At 48.6% G+C, this 8,010-nt stretch overlaps 1 protein-coding gene across 1 annotated transcript in view; it reads right to left on the minus strand.

The window, feature by feature from the left end:
* TMEM121 (transmembrane protein 121) overlaps nt 1–794 on the minus strand; it is a 179,621-nt gene extending 178,827 nt beyond the window's left edge. The window contains 1 exon segment of the mRNA XM_030573869.1: nt 617–794. The gene's annotated coding sequence lies outside the window, so the exon portion shown is untranslated.
* Nucleotides 795–8,010: the final 7,216 nt, after the last annotated feature.

Raw genomic sequence — 8,010 nt, forward strand, 5'->3', positions numbered from 1 at the left:
CAATAATCGTGTCCATGGTTATGACTGATGCCAGCCCTTCCCTGCCCATGCGGTGCTGGGGGAGATCCAGGGAGTCCGGCTCTCCTCCCCTCCTCCATGGGAATGGCCTCTCCTAACACAGAGCTTGTCTGGGGGGAGCTATAGCTTCCCCTTCCATGCACAGTTCAGGGAAAGCCTGGCTCCCTCCCGCAGCTGTCCACGAGTCACTCAGGCCGGGCACAGGACGGGTGCAGCCCTCCGACTGGCATGCCTGCCACCCGCGGGGAGCCCCTGCCTTCGCCATCTGAGCGAGCGCCTGGAGCAGAGGGGGCTTCTCTGTGGGAGGTGGCAGCCCCAGCCACACTTCAGCTAGTGCTCGCTGTCCGAGCAGCTCCGCGGGAGGCGGCGGGGGGAGCCTATTGACACCCCCATCCTCCCTTCGGCCGGGTCTGAGTCCCTCCCCCCGCTAGGAAAATGCTCCGGCCAGCCATGCCTCTGCGCCGGAGCAGGGCTTGGAGCCCGGCTCTGCTCCACGCCAGGAAGTCAGGCAGAGCGCGCAGGAGGGCTGCCAGACCCCGGCGCCCCCGAACCAGCGCAGCTCAGCTCAGTGCAGGGCAGCGCTTGCCCCCTCTCCTACCTGGGAGCTGTCCAGAGGCTGGAATCCAGCGGCGGCTGCCGGGCTCTGCTCACCTCCCTCCGTGCCGTAAATCCTGGCGGGGCTCGCGCGGTGGGAACCCCGAGCTGGCTCCTCCCGGGGCCGGAGCAAACCCCCGGCGCTGTCCCCAGGGCGCAGAGCGCGCGGCGCAATCCCCGCAGCTCAGAGCCCGCCGCTCGCCACTGCCCGGCCGGCGCCCGCCGCCTCCCGAGCGCTCCCTGCGCTCCGTTTCGCTCGCCGCCGATTGGCCGCTGGCTCCTGTGCGGGGCTGGCCGGCATCGCCCGCGCCTCCAGCCTGCGGCCCCGCCACCGCCCTGCGTCCCGCCAGCCCTGGGCAGGGCGCACACCGGGGAGCGCGGAGCTGCTGCTGCCGAGGCGGGGGCGGGCGGCAGGCGGGGGGGCAAGGGGGATCTCCGCGGCTGCTCCTTCCACAGATCGGTGAAGCCAGGAGGAGGCAGCGGGGAGCGGAGCAGCTGGTCTGGCCGCCAGCTGGGCTTCGTGCCGGGGAAAACATCCCAGATCGGGGGCGCAACGGGCGTGCGCCCCGAGCCCTCCTCGGGTCTGGCCGCAGAAGCAGCACAGAGCGAGGCATCGGCCCGGCCGCTGTCTTTCCTCCCGCCTCAAGTTGTCTTCGCTCGCCGGCCCTGAAGTGCCCAGGGGCCCCGATCGAGTCCCTCCCGCAAAGGGGCCCAGACGGGCTTAGCCCGCTCCCTGGGGCACGTCCCGCTCTCAGAACTGAGTTTGGGACTTTGGAAACTGGCGGCGAGATCAGGGGAGCGTGTCACGCTGACTTTCCAGCCGGGACAAAGCTCAGGGGGACCCAAACCCAGCCCAGGGGGAACCCAAGAGATGGGGCCAATTCAGGTCAGGGGGTCGGTGGGCGTGTGTCTCAATCAAACCGAACTCCAGCTGTTTCAGCGGCGTCCCTTAGTCCCTGCTGCACGGGGTGGGCCCGTGGAGCCGAGACAAGGGCAGGGCTGTGTCACTGAGCCATTTGTCTGCGCTAAAATGTGGAGAAGGCACCACCACCCCTCCCCCGTCATCGGCACCACTCCCCTGGAGAGGGGACTGACCCCTGAGTGCCCAGAGCACCTACTTGCATGGCCCACACAAGAGGGCCTGCAATGCCCTGTGCTTTTCAGTGAGTGTAGTGACACCCTCCCCAGGCACCACTGCCAGATCCAGGGATAATCCACCCCCTCCCCCATTGCTTGCTTTTCATGCCTCCCTTAATACCAGGAGTAACAGAGCTACTTCGCCTGGGGCATCCCCATGGCAACCTGAACTCTGACCTAGGGACGCCCTGATGAACTCCCAGGCACGCTGGGAGGATCCCCTTTTTCAGACTGTTGCAGTAGGTGTCATTTCTTCCAAGGGAAAGGTGAGATCACGCAGGTCCTGGGCTGGACTCTGCTGAAATGCACCTGCCTGCTGGAGGCTCTCTTTAAAGAAGCAAAATGTTAATGCTCAGCATAGGGTCCCGTGGGGCTGGTGCATAGCCAGTGCTACAGGGGAGCGCTGCACTGACAGATCTCCTCTCCTGCAGGCTGAGGTGTGATGATGGTGTTAAAGGGAAACAGGGGAGACATACTGGAGATTTGATGGTGGAGGGAAGTGGGGAAGCTTGTGCCCATATGAAAAAGTTTAAGGTGCTGATCCAGAACCCACCAGTAAGAGGGCAAACATATTCACTGACTCCAATGGGCATTGGAGCAGGCCTAGCTGCTCACAGCTTTCTATCTAGACACCTTTAAACATTTTAGAATTGCTAAAAGACTCCACCTTTCCCCTTCTACACTTTGTGCCAGCACCAGTCCTTTTCACTCCCACTGCATCCCCTACACACATGCCCTCTCATCTTCCCTGCCATACGTTGCCATCTCATAGCTTGTTATGGCCAGAAGGGACCATGTGATCATTGATCTGACCTCCTGCATCACACAGGCCATGAGTCTTCCCAGAATTAATTGCTGCTTCAAGTCCAATACATGTCGTTGAACTAGAGCAGAGCTTTTAGAAAAATATCCAGTCTTGATTTAAACATTGCCAGTGATGGGGAATCCACCATATGCCTCGGTCAGTTGTTCCAATGGTTAATAACCTTCATTGTTAAAAAATTATGTCTTATTTCCAGTCTGAATTTGTCTAGCTTCAACCTCCAGCCCCTCGTTCTTGTTATATCTTGTCTACTCAATTGAAGAGCCTATTATCAAATTTCTGTTTGCACGTAGGTACTTATACACTGTGATCAGATCACAGCTTAACTTTCTCTTTGATAAATAGCATACATTGAGCTCCTTAAGTCTTTCACTATAAGGCAGGTTTCCCTATCCTCTAATTGTTCTCATGGCTCTTCTCTGAACCCTCTCCTATGTTTCAACATCCTTCTTGAATTGTGGGCACCAGTTCTGGACACAGTATTCCTGTAGTGGTTGCACTGGTGCCAATGCAGAGGTAATAGAACCTACTCAAGATTCCCCCGTTTCTAAAGCCAGGGAGTGCATTAGCCCTTTTGGGAGCTCACATTCAGCTGACTATCCTGGGAAGCAGTAACTCTCAAAAGGACTTGAGTCACAGTGGTTAGAGTACTCCATCTCATAAATATGGCCGATGTGCTTTGTTCCTAGATGTATAACTTTATATTTAGACGTATTAAAACACACATTGTTTGCTTGCGCCTAGCATTTTCAAGCAGTCCAGATCAGTCTGTGTCAGTGACCTGTCCTTTTCATTATTTATCACTCCTCCAAAAGCCCAGGGTTGTGAGTTCAATCCTTAAGGGGGCCATTTAGGGATCTGGGGCAAAAATCCATCTGGGGATTGATCCTGCTTTGAGCAGGGAGTTGGATTGGTGACCTCCTGAGGTCCCATCCAACCCTGACATTCTATAATTCTATGATTTGACATTGTCAGGAATGATTTTATGTTTTCTGCCATGTATTGAAAAAATTATAGGGCCAAGAACTTGTCCTCACACCTTCTCAGTAATAATTCCCCAGTCAGCATAACATTTTAGGTCTTTCAGTTAGCCAATTTTAATTCATTTAACAAGTTTCTTTTTGAATTTGTACAGTTCTAGTTTTTTAATCAAAATACCCTGTGCTATGAACTCAAATGCCCTACATAAGTCTAAATATATTCATCAACACTATTACCTTTATCAACCAAAATTGTAATCTCATAAAAATCAAGTTAGTTTGACAGGATCTATTTTGCCATAAACCCATACTAATTTGCATTAATGATATTACCATTTTTTAATTCTGTATTAAGTCCCATATCAGCTATTCCAATATTTTGCCCAGAATCACTGTCAGGTTGACAGGCCTATAATTATCCAGGTCATCCCCATTTACCTTTTCTTAAATATTGGCACAACAACATTAGCTTTCATCCAGTGTTCTGGAATTTGCCCAGTTTTCCAAGACTTATTGAAAATTAACATAAAGAGTCTAGAGAGCTCCTTAGCTAACTGTTTTAAAACTCTGGGATGCAAATTATCTAGACCTGATGATTTAAAAAGTCTGACTTTAGTAGCTGTTTTTAAACATCCTTCTAAGTTACTGTTGGTAATGGAAAGCATTTCATCATCATCTGATATTTATCATCATCTGTCTTTTCCCAAATAAAGAACAAAAATATTTATTGAGTACTCTGCATTTTCTGCATTATTGTTGGCAATTCTGTTATTTCCATCTAGTAATGGACCAATACCATTGTTAGGGATCCTTTTGTTTCTCGTGTAACCCTTCTGTTCCTCTGAGTTGGTAGCAACAAGGGCCGGGTTCAGTATCCAGGGGCTCCATTTCAATAACACAATGCATAACCGGCTTGAGCCCCCACCCAGTGACCTGGGAAACTTACATACCACCCCCTGGGCGCCTCTAGGAGGCAATACTTCCCCTCTTGCAAGCACAGAGTCTGAGTGTAGCAAAATCCTTTTAATCAAGGAGGGAAACAATGCGGCATCACATTGGAGAAACAACACAAAAAGGATTATAACACAAACCATAAGCAAAAAACTCACCTCCAAGTACATTTGGCAATGTCCTTTCCCCCTTAGGGTCTTAAGTCCAATCACCCCAAAGTCCAACAACCCAAAAGTCTCCGGTCAGTGCCACTCCAGAGTTCAAAAGTTTATCTGCAGAGTTTTACCCTCCTCAGTCTGGGTGGAAAGGGAAGGGGGGCCACACAGGGTGGTGGGGCCCACAAAGAGTGGTAAGGGACACCTTACATGGGCCAAGGCCAACTGCTCCACCTCTCCGTGGAGTTCTGCTGCAGCCTTCACCACAACCAGCTCCACTACACCAGCTGTGCCACTCTTCCAGCCAACCCCTCAAACCACTCCACTCCACTCACTGTTCCATGGGCTGCTCCAACATGCTGCAAACTGCTCCAATCTGCCAGCCGCTTAGCAATAGGTCTTCAGGCTCCCCTACTAGTTAGCACAGCACTCTGCTCCCAGCTCAGTAATTCCAGCTCTTTAGTGATTTCAACTCTTAGCAATTTCAGCTCATAGTAGGGGAACCCCAATGCCAGTGCACCATTGGCCCAACATGAATTCAGCTCAGCAGCCTTTAGATGGACTCCTAATGGAATAAAAATTAGCTCTACTCTTTAACAGTGGAGAGAGGAGAAAATGTAATTGGTGCTCCAGGCCCTCAAAAGGGGCCCATACCAGCAAGCACATACACTAATCCCCAACCTCTCTCAATTCACTGGGTTCTGGAACCCATGTCCTTTGTCTGGCAAGTGCTACTTAATTGAGGTTGAGTCATTTCTGTCATGAAGCAGTCTCATAGTTCCTCATTCACATAGTCAGGGTAACATCACTTTATTCTTCCTGCCCCATAACAAAGAAATTGGGGATACCAGAGCTGTCAAAATAACCATCCCAGGCTGCCGTGGGCTATGCTAGGTGAGGTGGGTATGCCAATGCAAATACCTGAAATTCCTTTCCACACTCCCCATAATTCACCACCAGATGTCAGGGTAGAGCTCATCCTGACTCTGCTTACACTAGTATACTTAACAATAAACTCTTCTGGTCATAGGGCTTATCTTATGTCCTCTTGCTTCCCTTACCAATTTTCTACAATTTCTAACTTCTCATTTATATTCATAGTTATCAACTTTCATTTTATCCTATTTTTATTTAGCTATATATTTATTTATTATTGATGCTTTCACTTCCCCTTTAAGCCAGGCTGATTTTTGAACCAATGCAGCCTTCTTTCCTGATTGTGGGATAATGGCTTTTGGGCATCTAGTCAAATGTTCATAAAGTTCCCGATTATTATTCACATTTCCACTTACATTCTTCATCCAGGTTGATTTGGCTAATAGTTGTTTTCAACTTTGTCAAACTGGCCTTTTCAAAGCACCAAGTATTATATTACTGCCTCCATCTCCCTGTCCCTTCTCTCCTTCCCCTCTATGTCTCTCTGTTGCCTACTCTTTTCCATGCTCCTCTCCCCTGCCCTCCTGCGATTCATAGATTCATAGACTCTAGGACTGGAAGGGACCTCGAGAGGTCATCGAGTCCAGTCCCCTGCCCTCATGGCAGGACCAAATATTGTCTAGACCATCCCTAATAGCCATTTATCTAACCTACTCTTAAATATCTCCAGAGATGGAGATTCCACAACTTCCCTAGGCAATCTATTCCAGTGTTTAACCATCCTGACAGTTAGGAACTTTTTCCTAATGTCCAACCTAAATCTCCCTTGCTGCAGTTTAAGCTCATTGCTTCTTGTTCTATCATTAGAGGCTAAGGTGAACAAGTTTTCTCCCTCTTCCTGATGACACCCTTTTAGATACCTGAAAACTGCTATCATGTCCCCTCTCAGTCTTCTCTTTTCCAAACTACACAAACACAATTCTTTCAGCCTTCCTTCATAGGTCATGTTCTCAAGACCTTTAATCGTTCTTGTTGCTCCTCTCTGGACTCTCTCCAATTTCTCCATATCTTTCTTGAAATGCAGTGCCCAGAACTGGACACAATACTCCAGCTGAGGCCTAACCAGCGCAGAGTAAAGTGGAAGAATGACTTCTCGTGTCTTGTTTACAACACACCTGTTAATGCATCCCAGAATCACGTTTGCTTTTTTTGCAACAGTATCACACTGTTGACTCATATTAAGCTTGTGGTCCACTATGACCCCTAGATCTCTTTCTGCCATACTCCTTCCTAGACAGTCTCTTTCCATTCTGTATGTGTGAAACTGATTCTTCCTTCCTAAGTGGAGCACTTTGCATTTGTCTTTATTGAACTTCATCTCGTTTACCTCAAACCATTTCTCAGATTTGTCCAGATCATTTTGAATTTTGACCCTGTCCTCCAAAGCAGTTGCAATCCCTCCCAGTTTGGTATCATCTGCAAACTTAATAAGCGTACTTTCTATGCCAACATCTAAGTCGTTGATTAAGATATTGACCAGAGCAGGTCCCAAAACAGACCCCTGCCGAACTCCACTTGTTATACCTTTCCAGCAGGATTGGGAGCCATTAATAACTACTCTCTGAGTACGGTTATCCAGCCAGTTATGCACCCACTTTATAGTAGCCCCATCTAAATTGTATTTGCCTAGTTTATCGATAAGGATATCCTGCTAGACCATATCAAATGCCTTACTAAAGTCTAGGTATACCACATCCACCGCTTATCCCTTATCCACAAGACTTATCCCTTATCCCTTATCAAAGAAAGCTATCAGATTGTTTGACATGATTTGTTCTTTACAAATCCATGCTGGCTATTCCCTATGACCTTAACACCTTCCAAGTGTTTGCAGATGATTTCTTTAATTACTTGCTCCATTATCTTCCCTGGCACAGAAGTTAAACTAACTGGTCTGTAGTTTCCTGGGTTGTTTTTATTTCCCTTTTTATAGATGGGCATTATATTTGCCCTTTTCCAGTCTTCTGGAATCTTTCCCGTCTCCCATGACTTTCCAAAGATAATAGCTAGAGGCTCAGATACCTCCTCTATTAACTCCTTGAGTATTCTAGGATGCATTTCATCAGGCCCTGGTGACTTGCAGGCATCTAAATTTTCTAAGTGATTTTTAACTTGCTCTTTTTTTATTTTATCTTCTAAACCTACCCCCTTCCCATAAGCATTCACTATGTTAGACATTCCTTCAGACTTCTCAGTGAAGACCGAAACAAAGAAGTCATTAAGCATCTCTGCCATTTCCAAGTTTCCTGTTACTGTTTCTCCCTCCTCACTGAGCAGTGGGCCTACCCTGTCCTTGGTCTTCCTCTTGCTTCTAATGTATTGATAAAAAGTCTTTTTGTTTCCCTTTATTCCCATAGCTAGTTTGAGCTAATTTTGTGCCTTTGCCTTTCTAATCTTGCCCGTGCTCTAATCTTGA

Source organism: Gopherus evgoodei, chromosome 8 (genome assembly GCF_007399415.2).
Source record: "Gopherus evgoodei ecotype Sinaloan lineage chromosome 8, rGopEvg1_v1.p, whole genome shotgun sequence".
NCBI classification, from domain to species: Eukaryota; Metazoa; Chordata; order Testudines; family Testudinidae; genus Gopherus; species Gopherus evgoodei.